Here is a 15,528-nt window from a genome sequence, read left to right on the forward strand (position 1 = left end):
CAAAAAGGGATCTAGAACATGAATGAACAAGGTATAAGCTTTATACCTCTAAGGAACTGTAGATGCTGCACAAAATCGAAATCTTCTGGTTTCCTCTTGGCTCCTCAAGCTTTTCCTTCTTCCTTGTGATCACAAACTACCAAAATCACCAAAAATGGCCTTAGATCTCACAAAACGATTAGGGTTTTAATATGAAGTGTTCTGGGAGCATAAGGGACGATGGAGGTTGCATTAAGACGTTTAAATAGAGTGCAATCCCTCGAATTTAGGGTTTTGTCCAAACAGCGCCTATCCAAAGTCAATTCTACTCGACGAGTTGGACCTTCAACTCACCGAGTCCCAGGCCAAAATGTTATAATTACTCGAATGAAAATACATACCAGTAACCGGGTGCTACAACTAAGGTGTTCAAAATTGGATATCCGAAATTCTGGATAGTAGATGATGATAATATATATATATATATATATATATATATATATATATATATATATATATATATATATATATATATATATATGTATCCGAAATTTTGGATATCCGAATCTCATGTATATGAAGTTTTAGATATGGTTTCATATATTAAATCCGATATCCAAAAATTCTACACTTAAAAAAATAATGTTTTTTCTCTATTTATTTAGAGATTATACAGTATAAAACAATATTGTTTTCATTTCCATTCGACTAATTAACCAACTATGTGATGTATAGTAAGTTATCGTAAAAACATGTTTTTAAATAACAAATATTTAAAATAAAAAGTCAAAAACTAAATGAAAAGTCATAAGTCAATAAACTACATCCAAGTCATCTAACTATATATTATATTTTGAAATAAAAATATGTAAAATTATTAAAATAATAAGTTGTCAAATATCAAATATCCGATTCGAGAATCACTAAAATGTATATGAATCCGAAAAATCAGTTATTTGACTTTTTGATATAAAAAATTCAAATAATATCAAATCGGAATTTTAGATTTTAAGATAAGAATATCTTTTAACACCTCTGGGTACAACCTTGTCTGTTGAGACGTATTTGCAATAACTAGCTTTGTAACACCTAAAAAGTTGATTTTGATTTTAGAGCTCTAAATTTTGAGCGGTCAAAATAATTAGATTTTAAGGTTATTAAGAGTGGTCAAGACACTTGACCAATTCAAAAGACACTTGACCAGTTCAAAAGTGTTGTCACCTCATTGCTAGCCACTATCATTTCCCTAACTCACACCTAGGAAATGGACATCACTCCACATCACCTTTCTATATTAGGGAAATGAGACAAATGCCCCTATGAAGTTTTTAGGTTTGGTTCATTTAGTCCCTAAATTATTTGTGTTACTTTATAAGGGCATAAGGTAGGTTACAACCTATTATTTTAGTCTATTTTAACCTATAATAACCGATACACCATGCGACAGGGACCATTTAGACCAAACGAAACTCACATTATGCCCCCATAAAGCCAAAAAAATAAGTTAGGGGCATCATTTAAACCAAAATTGCAACACTCGTATTCCTGGGTATTTTTCAATTTCGGCTTAAAATATAAAAGTTTGCATTTTCGTCCTTACCTTAAGTCCTTGAGGCCTTCCTCATCACCAACCCCCATTGTCTCAAAGCACCATTTCAAAACCCTAGCCGCCTTGTGAGGTTCTTGAGCTTTTAGAGTGATATTTTGTGTGTTTTGTGAAGAAGGTGATCATTGGAGGAGCTCTTGGGAGTCCATTTCTTGTAAATCCAGATTTTATTGTTCATCTAGCTTCTCTAGAAGGTAAAAAGCTTCAACCTTGATGGTTCATTAGCTACATCTTGTTAGTTGGTGAATCCTTATGAGTTTTCTGTCCCATGGATTTGGTTCTTGTGATTATGAACTACTCCTTAACCCTTAAGCATCTTTTTAGCCATTTCTAAGGTTAATAAGTCATAAAAATCGGATCTTGAGAGTTATATTCGACCCATGCATGAATTGTTGGTCATTTTGTGAAGTTATGAGCCTAGGGTTTGGTTTTGGGCTCTATTTAGCCATGTAAAAGCTTAAAGTTGTCAAATTTATTAGTTAAGACCTTCCCAAGATTTAGATATGTGAATTGGATATTTGGACTCTATGTATTAAGAGCTTAAAAGGGATTTTGGACAACAGCGGGTTATATGGGGTGTAACCTGTGTGTACGCATGGCGTAACAGGTTGGCCCTATATGCCTTTTCTGTGGACACCAAGTATGTATGGCGTAATGTAGGAGTACGCATGGCGTACTACCAAAAGTCTATTTGGTCCATTTTTGGGCCTTAGGCCATGTTTAGTTGGATCCAGTATGGGAAAGGTAAATTGGTCTTTTACCCTAGTGAGAGAGAATATAAAAAGGACCAATGATTATGGGTTATTACCCTAATTATTAATTAGTGTTGGTTTTGGATATGTTCAGTGTGAGGAGCCATTGTAGCAGCAGCTCGAGTGTATGATTTTTTTATCATCAGATTGAGGTGAGTCTCTTCACTGTACCAATGGGTCGAAGGCACCAATGTCGGCCTACTGGATTATGTTTGTAGGATGTCAGTTGTCTATGTGATGCTTGCATGTTTTGTATGTTGGGTGGGGCCCATTATGCGAATTAGGGCGATGCCTGTTATACTCATTGGGTGGGTCCCGTTATTCGATTTAAGGTGAGGCATGTTATACTCATTGGGCGGGGCCCGTTATGCGAGTTAGGGCGAGACTCATTATACTCATTAGGCGAGGCCCATTATGCGAGTTAGGGTGATGCCCGTTATACTCATTAGGTGAGGCTCGTTGCTTGTATGGCATGTGATATTTTGGGGAACTCACTAAGCTTTGTGCTTATGGTTTATGTTTAAATGTTTTTCAGTTACTTCTGGTTCGAAAGGGAAAGGTCCGACATGATCACATCGCATCCAATAGTGTTCAACATTTTATGATTTTAGGGTTGTAATCTGATAACTATTTTTCCACATTGTCATACATTGATGGTTTGAAATGAATGATTAATGGTTTTTATTGACTTACAAATAAAAAATTACTTAATAGATTTGGGATGTTACAAAAACTCAAAGAATTCATAAAAACCAAAACTTTGTATCGTTTGAAGGCGAGGTTATTAGGAGGGAGCTGCAATTGAAGTGGGTTAAGCTTACCATCTAGTGGACTTTGATAACAAACAGTTACATTGTGTAGCCGTGTCACTTGCCCCAATGTCCGAGTTAACCCGTTCACTTATTTCCCTATGAAACTAATGCAAAACCCTTGTGTGTTTTCATTCTCTTCGGTTTCCCTTAAATCCTCGAAAATTGCATGGTAGTATATCGCTCTCCATTTTTCTCTTTCCAATGGCCAATCGATCGACTAAAGAAAATTTGTAATTAGATACAAAATAAATAATCTAAATTCAAGTTAGGAGCATAATTTTGTTATCAACCTATCATATGGACAATATACATACCTCTTGATTCCAGAATGGTGAGGATTTTGACCATATTGTTGACGGTGAGTTAGATCCAGATGAAGGAATGGAATCTGAATGAGGAGCTACCTACGTCGACGATGTTTACGTTGACAACATGAGTGGGACATCGACGATATCGATTTTCCAAATATTTGACCCTGGGTGGCATTCCGGTGAGGAATATCATGTGTGACTGAATTTCTCTACGACAGAAGTACGTCGTTAGCACGTAAGTAATGTCTATATCTTGTTTTGAGCTTCACTTATTTCACGTGCCCCATCGGCTCCCACTCCACCGACGAGTCGAGGCGATTAGGAACGGCCTGGAGGACTGTTTTCGGTAATTCTGAGCAGGAGATTGTAACATCCCCCTCTAGCACATATCACAATATTGTCCACTTTGGGCTCCCGGCACGAAAACTTCCCATAGGGTCACCCATCCCTGGATTGATCTCACCCGAGCACGCTTAACTGCAGAGTTACTATGGGATTTGCTGCCCTCACAACTTTAAAACGCGTTGTGACAGAGAAGGTATCCACACCCTTTTTAAGGAATGCCTAGTTCTCATTCCCAACCGATGTGGGATCAGGCACAGCTAACCTGCCTGCCTTCACCCCTCATTATAGGTTTCGACGTCCCTATCGAACACATCGACCCGTGCCCTGGCTCTGATACCATTTTTTGATTTTTGCATGTCATCCTTGTGCAAGGTCAATGCTAATCTTCTCTATACCGTTTCAATTTTATCAGATGTCCCTGATACTAACTTGTAACATCCCAAAATTTATGAGGTAAAAATTTCATTTTTAAATCAATCAAAACACCAATTATCTTTTATTTAAACATTCAAAATTATTTCATAATAAAACAGTCATAAAGACAGTTGACACCCTACATAACATACAATGGACCTATCCTTTCCTGATCCATGGGCCTAGCCCAACATACAAATGGGCCTAGCCCAGCATACAAATGGGCCTAGCCCAACATACCATGCAAGAGTCACCAAGACAACTAGCATAACATATCCTAGTGGACCAGTAATGGAAGTTGATAAGGTTAGGGGTTTGAAGGACTTAATGAGATTAAATAGGGTGCACACCCTAAAAATTAGGGTTTACCCCTGATTCACGTACGCCATGCGTATGCATGAGTACGCCCAACGTATTGGGCAACTCCCCGCCTTATGCAAGCATAGGTGTCACAACTAGGAATTTTGATGTTGTGTAACAACAAAAAGGATAACAATTGTGAACCAAAAATGTGGAAGCATGTATGATGCTTATTCAATAACAACAAAATCCCCATCAAACACTCTATACAAGCACTTCAAATAGTCAACAAAGAATTGGAAACCTTGGAAATCCCGATTTAAGTCCATTATGGACTAGGATTTCCTTATTGGGCCTAATGGACCAATAAGCTCCCAATTTGACTATTCTGGGCTTAGAACTCTTATATGGGCTCTAATTAGACCCACTTCCGTGAAACTTAACCTTTTGGGCCTTATAAGCCTAAGATGGACTAGTTTATCTTTAATAGGCCTTATTGGGCCACAACAAATCCCATTAGCTTTAATGGACTCAAATCCATTCCTTTATGCTAGATTTGGGCCGTAAACACCTCTAAGGGCCCAATGGGCCGAAAACCATCAAAATGGGACTCCTATTATTGGAACCAAGCATTAAAGGCCTACTCCATCTCTTTTCTCTCTCTTTCTCGGCCCAAGAGGAAAACAAAAAAAATAATAAGGGCTGACTTTTTATGTGCCACCTTCCTATTATACACCAAACAAACAAGCATGGTCCAACATACATCCAAGACCAATATCATGTTCCCATGCACTCATCTCTCTATTCCCTTCTCTCCTCTTATTTCGGTCGAGACCATCACACACACGCACACCCACACTCTTCCAAATTCTATCAAACACTCACAAGAACACTCTACATTTCCTCTCTAATTTTTGAGAATTTACACATCTTCAAGAAGAGTTTCATCATAAAAAATCATCAATTCTTGGTAAGTCCTACCACACTTAAGTTGTATAACTTCATTTTCATGTTAGATCACTCATTCTAAGTAAGCTTTTCATGATCTACTCCTTAGAAGCTTCTTAAGTTCGAAATCAACCCAAGAAAGCTTGCTAGGGCCAAAAATAACATCAAACTTCTTTCATTTCTTCTTCAAAACCGAGATCCACAAGAAAAGGTGAGTTCATACCCCTCTATTTTCGGTTTTCATATGTTTTATGGGGGAGAATACAAGTAAAATGTGTAGATCTATGTGTATGTGTATGTGTATGTTATGTGTGATTTCATGTGTTTATGTGGAAAATGTGTAACAAAAAGAATAGAAATTTGAGATCTATGGCTCTAAGAGGAAGATAAACATGATCTAAGATGTATTACACTAAAACAAGTCAAGAAAAAAATTACCCTCTAAGATTAAGTATACATATTGCAACATAAAACTCGCTTTTGGGCTAAAATTGTCAAACAAACAAAAGTTGGGTTGAAAAATTGCTATTCACGGTTTTCTCAAGGATTAAAAGAGTCAAAACAGTAAAAATAAGTGTTTTTATGAATATCATACTCTTTTAAAGGTTAGAAATGAAATTTATGGCTTAATGGGCCAAATTTTGGGTTTTTCGGCCCAATGAGCCAAAACTTGCGAAAATTACAACTTTCAAGGTGTTGAAATGATAAAATTCTCAAAACAGGGGGTAAAAGGGGTGAATAAAACTAATTCAGGGGTTAAAACGATGTATTTTCCAAACAAGGACCAAAATTGTAAACTTTTTGGATTTTGGGCCAAATTTGTAAAAGTTGCAAAAAGTTTGGGCTTTAACCGAAGAACACTCTTTTGGAAGGGATGAAACTGCCAAAGAATAAGTTTTGAGCTAAAAATATCACTTGAACAAGTCTATGGGTCAAAAGTGTCAAGAAAATGGTTTAAGGGCTTAAAATGTCTTTTTTTGTATAAAGGACTAAAATTGTCAATTTTACTAAAGAAGGGCTGAAAGGGTTCAAACCTATATTTTTGAGTCAATTATTTTATTTTTAAGATATTTGAGTTAAAATAAAAATACCAAACTACAATTCATGAAAATGGAAAGATGGAATACATATAATTTCTAACATCGTTATAAATAACCGACCGGCCTCGTTCTGGTGCGAAATTAATAATTACCCAATCAAACTTTCCAACAATTATACTATACCTAAAACAAGTAAACATCCAAATCTTTGGGCTTGAAAGTTCCAATTATGCTTGTTGGGCTTTTGAGACCCATTAACATGATTTTTGGGCTCAAGGGATAATAATAAATGTTTTTGGGCCTTCTATGACCCAAATTCATATTTAAGGGACCCTCAATGGCTTTTAAGTGTTATTGGGCCTTAGTGGCCCATTAGTATTGCTAGTAAGGTTTAAGTAAATCAAATGCGAAATGGGCCAACGTGCCCTTCGTATACCTAATAGCCATAAATAATACGTGAGATTAGTAGGACCTTGTAATCCTCTTCTCCTCGTTTATTAGGCCTACCTTCAATTCAGTAAACATATACAAGTCGTTAATCAATGGTAATCAAATTCATGTTAGATTTAGTGAGTAATAGCGGACGACACCTCTATGGGTCGTCTGTAGTCTGTAGTTATAATCAAAGTCTCCTGGAGGGAGAGCGAGAGTTTGTGTATAGATCTATACGGGGGTGACTCCCCCACACCTCAGATGTTCGCTACAGTTAGACTTGGCCAGTCTAGGGTGACAAAATCTTAAGATCAATTTCGGCGTTCGTTAGAATGCCAAGATAGACGAACTAGTCATTATCATGTATGGTTATAATGAATCACAATTAAACAAATCTAACAATATCCGAGTAATCAGGGAAAAATCATAATCATTCGTCGTGACGGTTTAACAATTTGAAACAATTATATTTTTCTTTATCGGAAAACATCGGATTTTTCGAGGAAATCAACACCATTCATTTGTATTTTTCAATAACTATAATGCAAAACTTTTCATTTATACACGCTTTGAAATCATTCATGCATAAACCGATGGATCTTCACACTTTGGTATGAACAATTGTCTTTTTCAAAAAATATCGGATTTTCTGGGTTTTATAAACTATACAAACATTTTCAAAACAACCATGCTTATGAACTCACCAACATTTCATATGTTGACGTTTTTCAAAATAACTTGTATTCTCATGTAACAGGTAAGTCGAGGAGTAACATCGAGTATGTTAGGGTATTATGCTTGTGGAAAGACTATCAAAAAATTTATATTATGGGTATGTAATGATTAAACAATGTACTTGATGTGAACAATGTCAGTTGTAATGTATTGATGCATGGTGAAGTTTATGTTATGATTCATGTATATTCATTGTGATGATATTGAATATAAGTCACGCGAGCCCTCGGACGTTTCCGCTGTCTGGTTTGGGGGTGTGATAATAGGAGTACGTCGTCCATACCTTATGTACGCCCAATGTACTCAAGTCTAGTCCATGGACAATTGAAATAATTTGCAAGAGTTTTACCTGCCAAAACAGGCGTTACATTTCTTCTTCGCATTTGCTGCTTCTCTCATCTCCTCCTTTCTTGTTGCAATAGTTGTGGATTCTTCCATAAATGAAGGTGCTAACAGAATTTTGTGGTAGTTCGGTGATTATAAGAACCTCAAGCACCACTAATAACCCCGGAATACGCTTTTACACTTGTCAAAAAATGGTATGATCGATTATTTATTCTCTGATTTTTCGCACTTGTACCTTCTTACATCTTCAATGTCATCAATTGATAACCCTAATTGAACTTTTCTAAAATTTGAAGGGACCAGAATATGGGTTTATTGCATGGGTTGATGATGAAAAGCAACCTCATTCCTCTTTCATAATTTTTGGTTTGGTTTTGGTGAATAAGGATCTTGAAACCCAAAATTATATGTTGAAAATGTTCTTAATTTGTAGTTGGGTTTTGTTTGTATCCATACTTGTTTATAAGTTTTAATGATTAGGTTTATCAGGTGGGTTTTAGTTCAAATGCTAGGAAATGTGAAGTTTAGTTCTGAATGATAAAGGTTATACCTGTTAAAGATATGTGGATGATGAATTTGTAATGGTTCTTTTGTAATGGTCATTATCAATGAAATGCAAAGTTTATTTTCGAATGATAAAGGTTCTTTTGTAAGGCCACTATCAAATTTTAGATTTTGCACATTCTTGATTAAAAGGTTAATAAGTTGTTAAATGTTATCAATGCAACACTGTTGTAATGAAAGGGAATCAGATGCAACAGAATGACCAAAACTTGAACCAAAAAACATTGCAACATTCGTTTTAAATGACAAAGTACTTCATAAAACAATGAACAAAACCATATAAAAAACACAATGAACAATAAATAGCCTGATGCAAAAACAATGAACAAAACATACATTCACCAACTTACTTCATAATAACCCAAACTAGAATGTGTCAAAATACATCATCAAACCCAAAATAGTTTAACAACCATGGCAAGTCCATGATTAACAAAAATTACATCATCAAACCAAAAACCCACAGGAACTAAAACCTTTTGTAACAAGTCTAAAAACATAACAAAAATTAAACTTCATGATAAGAAAAAGTAACAACACACATTTGCAAACACTTTCTTTCCTCCTTATTATTTCCCAAAGTTGGTATTGTTCCCTTGCATAAAACTCTTACTTGATTCTTATCACATTTTTTCAAATTCTAGTTCTCTCCTAGTATGAATAGCCATTTCTTTAAATTTATTGGCGGAACTAAAAGTTTGATGTATGTAAAATGGATCACTCACAATAGCCTAATCATTCTTGTATGCTCTCCAAATGGCTTTGATGGGCTTTTTGTGTTGCTTAGATGGCTCTTCATCGAAAGAAGATTCAGACAACAAAATTTCATTATCCAAAACTTCAATTTCTAGTTATTCATTGTTTTCTTCCACCACTCTTTCGTTGCTACCCCTACCTACTTAGCGTCCTTGTCAACGTTCAAATAAAAATTCGACATTCCAAGATCGACTTCCTCCACCATATTGTCTCCATCAACAAGATATTCACTATCATCATAATCACTCCCTTCGTTATTATGTCTAGCATCATAATCACTTACACTATCCACATCAAAAAAATTGCTCACATTGTCCTTCCTTACACTATCCCACATAGCAGCCCCTTTGTTCATATTATCTTCCCCTGTGTCATCTCCTTCCAGCCTAAGAACAATCTTCGAGAACATGTTGGAGGCTGAATAATCTCTTGTATTCGAACTTTAAAGTGATTTGGGGACATTTCATATGTATGCAAACTAGTACTTCCATGATGTATGTAAACTTCAATAAGCTTATGCTTAGACACATAAAACCCTAAATGGTGAATATCCTGATCCCTACCCAACGTAAATAATCTGAAATCCAAATCATATAGAGGTAGTCTAAAGTGGTAATACAGAAGAGTACTATTTTCAACATACCCAAGTTCAAGAACTATTTCGCCTGTGTCATGGATTGGGAAAGTATCGTTGTCGCATAAGTCCACGTAGGTTTGCCTCCCTTTAACATACTTTCTTCCTAGAAATGGTGTAAACTCTCCACCATGGAACAATAAAATCGAGAAAATTGTAGGATGTCCAGTTGTGAAAGAAAATAACGGTCAATATATGTTTGGCGTGAGAAGAAAGACTCAATGAAACTAGCACCATATAGAAAGAAAGCTTACCATATCAACGTACAATGTCGATTTCATCCATATCATCATGTATCAACCAATTTACCATCGATGATCTTTAACAAAAAGGGTTTTGCATGTAAGGTTTTTTGAAAGGATTATTGGGTGAAGGATTTTCAAAAGCAAAAGGAAGATAATATGGGGTGGGTGTTTTGATGATTCATATCAGCGTCAAGATGGGTTTATAGCAAACAAATGAAAAAGACCAAAATACTTACCCGTAAGGGGCTCTAACGGAGAAAAGAAACGGAGGGACCAAGCATGTTAAAAGATTTCGACTCTGAGGATGGTTTGAGTTAAAAAAAAATTAGGGACCGTCCATGAAAAAACCCCAAACCACAGGGACCATTCGTGTAATTTACTCTAAAGATTATCTAAAGACATGTTCTTTAAAAAATACATGGTGATTCCATGTCGATTTTTCAATATAAATTTAAATCTTAGAAATTCTCATTCAAGTACTTTTCATTAATATAAAAATATAAAATAATACCTAGATAATATATTGAATACGTAACATAAATAAACAATGTATAATAAGAGTTGATAACAATAAAAAATAAAAGAAACTTTTGACAAACTCAAAAGACATTACTACTGTTGGTTTTTTTAGTATGGAAATGTAAAAGGGAATGAAGAATTTGGGACAGATTTGAATATGGAAATGAAGTAACTATTGACTAACTCACAAAATCAAAAGGCATTAAGAAAATTTTGTAAAACAATAAACCAAACATAAAAAAGGTTATAGCAAATTTGTAAAAAAAAAAAAAAAAAAAAAAAAAAAAAAAAAAAAAGTAAATAGTAGAAGAAGTTAAAGCTAAATTCGTAAAACAAAAATGGGGGAATTAAAAAAAAGTTGGCTAAAGATGGACACGTAATCTTGAAATCTGCTATATTATGTCACAGAAATGTAATTCAGAAATGTAATTCATTTAAATTTAAAAGTTACATAATATTCGGTCTTTAAGAAAAAAAAAACAGGAAACAAATATATATGCATCATAAATAGTTAGAATGGCAAATTTTCATGTAAACTTATATTAATCACATTGAAATCTAGATGTATGATCGAGCCTATATCGAGCTACGCCCAAGCTTGCTCATGTTATAACTAGATCGGACAATGTGCCAGGTCGAGTTGGTTTAGGTATTTAGATTAAAAAAAATAGTTGTTATGCGTAGTATGGACTATTTAGAGTAATTATTCGTACACAATAATTTTTCTCCGTACATAATAATTTATGTTTTTTAAAATTATATAATACAACATTTTAAACCATATATTGTTGTGTATGGAAAAACATTGTTATGAAAAATGCTACATTTATCATCTTTAAAAACAAGGTTACAAGCCTTTATACCTTTTTTGTTTTAAAAGATATTGTGGTCATTTGAGACATATTTTCAAGTATGAATATATGTTATGTTTTGGTTTAATTCCACACTTCATCTCACTCATCTCTCTATTACTTTTTTATGAGAACTTTTTTTCATTGTATTTGCAATCTCAGTAATTTAAGGAAAACTTACTTCATCAAGAGGGCTTGAAGGTTCTTAGCAGCAAGCTAAAAGTTGCATGTTTGGGAGAATTTTGAGCACGTCAAGGAAAAAGATGACAAGTAATGGGAAAGGTCATATATTTTATGGTTTTGTTTACAATACCTAGAAATACTATGATTTTCAAGACAATGAGATATAATTATTATAATTTTTTTTTTGGAACCAACAGAAATTTATTAAACCCAACACCTATAACGGAAACAAGGTGGGGCAAAAGAAACAAAAGGGAACAAAGAGTTACAAAACATTAAACGGAGAACAACACAAATCCGCCCAATTACAATTGACAAAATTACCCCTATAATTGAGCCACCCGAACATTATAGAAAAATGTTATCCACAAGCATGTTGGCTGAGATTGAGACCTTCTTGAAAAATTTGTCATTTTTTGCCTTCCAAATGTTCCATATAAAACCGTAAATTATAGCCAAAAGAATGTGATGTTTTTTGGGACACCGACCCCAATTAGCCGCAAAATCAACAATCTCCTCGATTTTGGAAAATTGAGGAAAACTTATGTTGCACCACCTGAGTAGCCAAGACAAAACCTCTTTAGCAAATTGACAACCCAAAAAAAGATGGTCAACTTTGTCATTGACAATAAAACAAAACTGACAAGAGTTAAAATTGACCGAAATGCCCCTCCGAGAAAGCTCTTGTGATATACATATATTATATTATTTTTATTGTATGTAATTAGGGTATATGTAAAAAAGAAAAGCCATTAATTTACGGGACAAACCCATATACATGGAAATACTCAACTTTTCCAGCATGACAATGACATAGCATGAAAATTATCGATAAAATTGGTGCTTAAAGAAGGGCTATCGTTCGATTTCTTTAGCCGATCGATCATATTCAAAATGTGTTAGAATATTGTTTTCTACAAGTAAGTTCTACTACTTTAAAATGTAACACTATAATTTTTTTTTGTTATAATACGTAATGATTTACAAACATCTTTTGGTTTACCCGAAAAATCGCTTTAAAAGGGATATATAATGATGAGTATTTTTGTAAAAGATATATTTATTTTTAGAAGTAGACTATTATCTTAGAACAAACCAAAAAAGAAACACGAACTATTAATATGAAACAAAGGAAGTAGTATTTAGTGTGGTCCATTTAACATCCACAACTCATTTATTTATGTAACGGTGTATTAAATCAACCTAAAAACATGGTTAATGAAAAAAAAATGGCTTTCAAATGTTTCCCTACCTTACACATAGGTCCACTTTTTTTTTTTGAAATTTAATGAAAATTTTAACTATATTTAATTAGAAATTAAATTATAAATATATTATTAGACAATGCTAACAATGAGTATCATAATGATTAAAATAACAAGAAGCTTCATATATATATATATATATATATATATATATATATATATATATATATATATATATATATATATATATATATATATAGATAGATAGGTTTAGGTTCTATGGAAAACAAAAAACCCTAAAAATCATAAAAATGCATAAAAAAAATACTTAGAGATCAATACTTAGAGATCACAAAACTTTTTTTTGAATTTTTTTTATAAAAAATCGTAGCTTTTTATAAAAATTCGCTGAAAAAAAAAATAAAAAATAATTTTTTTTTTATAAAAAAAAGTTTTTTTTTCAAATTGTTTTTCAACGATTTTCTTTAAAAAGCTGCGATTTTTTCTTAAAAAATGTCAAAAAAAAGTTTTGTGATCTCTAGGTATTTTTTTTATGCATTTTTATGATTTTTAGGGTTTTTTTAGGGTTTTTTTGTTTTCCAAATAACCTTTCCCTATATATATATATATATATATATATATATATATATATATATATATATATATAGAGAGAGAGAGAGAGAGAGAGAGACTTAGGTTCAAATGTTTTCACTATCTATTTTGTGCATGTATGATTAATTCTGGACCAATCATTTTAATTATTTTAAGAAAGTAATTCATGCATATTAAATGTTGAAGATGTAATTAGTATCCATTATATCTTCAACATGTAATATGCATTAATTACTTTCTTAAAATAACTAAAATGATTGGTCCAGAATTAATCATACATGCACACAATAGATAGTGAAAACAAAATAACCTAACCCTATATATATATATATATATATATATATATATATATATATATATATATATATATATATAGGTTATCGTATTTTGATTAATTATTGTGTGGATGTAGAGATAAATGTAGACCAATAGTTTTAGTTATTTAAAGTAATGATTTACCTATCTTTAAATTAGGAGACACATATTTAAATTAGGAAACACATGTTTAATTAATGAAAATTCTGGATTTTAAGAAATATTGATTCTTTTAATTTTGAATTCTGATTTTTTTTAATTGATTCATTTTTAATTCTAACATAATTTTTAATTTTACTCAATTTTATTCTTTTAGATACAATTATGTTAGAACAATATTCTATGAAAATGATAGAATACATTCTGATAGAGTATATATTTTGATTGAAGTAACTTCTTGTAGAAAAACAACATTATTGAATTCAGTTGAAATATATTCAAACATTATCATGTAAATATAGATTCATACATATTTTTATAGAATAATTGTATAAATAACATCATTAAATATACAATTATTGAGCAAATAGATTTGATTACTAAAATTAATTAATAGATAACATTAAAAATTTACCTTATTTAATTAATTCTTAAATTATCTTGCCTAAATTAAAGGGATTAGTTAAATATTTGTTTAATTACTAAAATTAATTATTAGATAACATTAAAATTGCACCTTATTTAGGTTTTGATATGATTGACTCACATTGATTCCTACATCCACACATTAAGTAGTTAGAATACTTGAGCATATATATATATATATATATATATATATATATATATATATATATATATATATATATATATATATATATATATATATATTAGCATTTTTTGATTTTTTAAATTAATTTTTTTTCCACATATCATTTTATGAGTTGCTCTTTTTTTTTTTAAATCAATTTTATTAATAAACTTACATTTTAATTTCAAAATTTCTAAAATTAAAACTCATTAAGTTCTTTTATTTATTTAAATTTAAAAAATAAAAAATATTTGCATTATAATAATTCATTATTTTTTTTTATTTTATTATAAATTCAAAGTTGTCAAATATTTTAACATTTATCTTTTTTTTAGTAAATTGTGGTTTGGTCAAAATTGCACGTTTGGTCCCTAACTTTTTTTTTTGCACTCGGATCGTCCCTATGGTTTGATTTTATTGCGTTTTTCGTCCCTGTGGTTTGATTTTGTTGCATTTTTCGTTCCTTACATACATAAAGTTAGGGACCAAACATGCAATTTTTACCAAACCATAGGGACGAAAAACGCAACAAAATCAAACCACAGGGACGATCCGAGTGCAAAAAAAAGTTAGGGACTAAACATACAATTTTGACCAAACCACAGGGACGATTTCAGTATTTTTTTTTTTTTTTTTTGTAAATTAATTCATATATATAATATATAAGTCTTACGGCTAACATGTAGAATATATAAGGGATATCAATTTTACAAAATTTACAAGACCTACATAAAATATTTGGTAAGCAAAACAACCGTTTAAGACTAGTTGAAAGTAACTCTCGTGAAACTTGAAGGACTAGTTGGGCAAAATAATTGATTATCGAGGCGCCGTTCGCAAAACCAAATAAAAATTTCAGAAAAAAAGGAAATTTTGT

General features: G+C 32.2%; 1 non-coding gene across 1 annotated transcript; it reads right to left on the reverse strand.

Moving 5' to 3' along the window:
• Window positions 1-4,130: 4,130 nt before the first annotated feature.
• LOC145055824 (U6 spliceosomal RNA) lies at window positions 4,131-4,234 on the reverse strand. Its single transcript, XR_013685375.1, has one exon. It is a non-coding gene; the product is annotated as a U6 spliceosomal RNA (small nuclear RNA).
• Window positions 4,235-15,528: the final 11,294 nt, after the last annotated feature.

This window comes from Lactuca serriola, chromosome 5 (genome assembly GCF_051521515.1).
Source record: "Lactuca serriola cultivar US96UC23 chromosome 5, Lser_US96UC23_V15, whole genome shotgun sequence".
NCBI classification, from domain to species: Eukaryota; Viridiplantae; Streptophyta; class Magnoliopsida; order Asterales; family Asteraceae; genus Lactuca; species Lactuca serriola.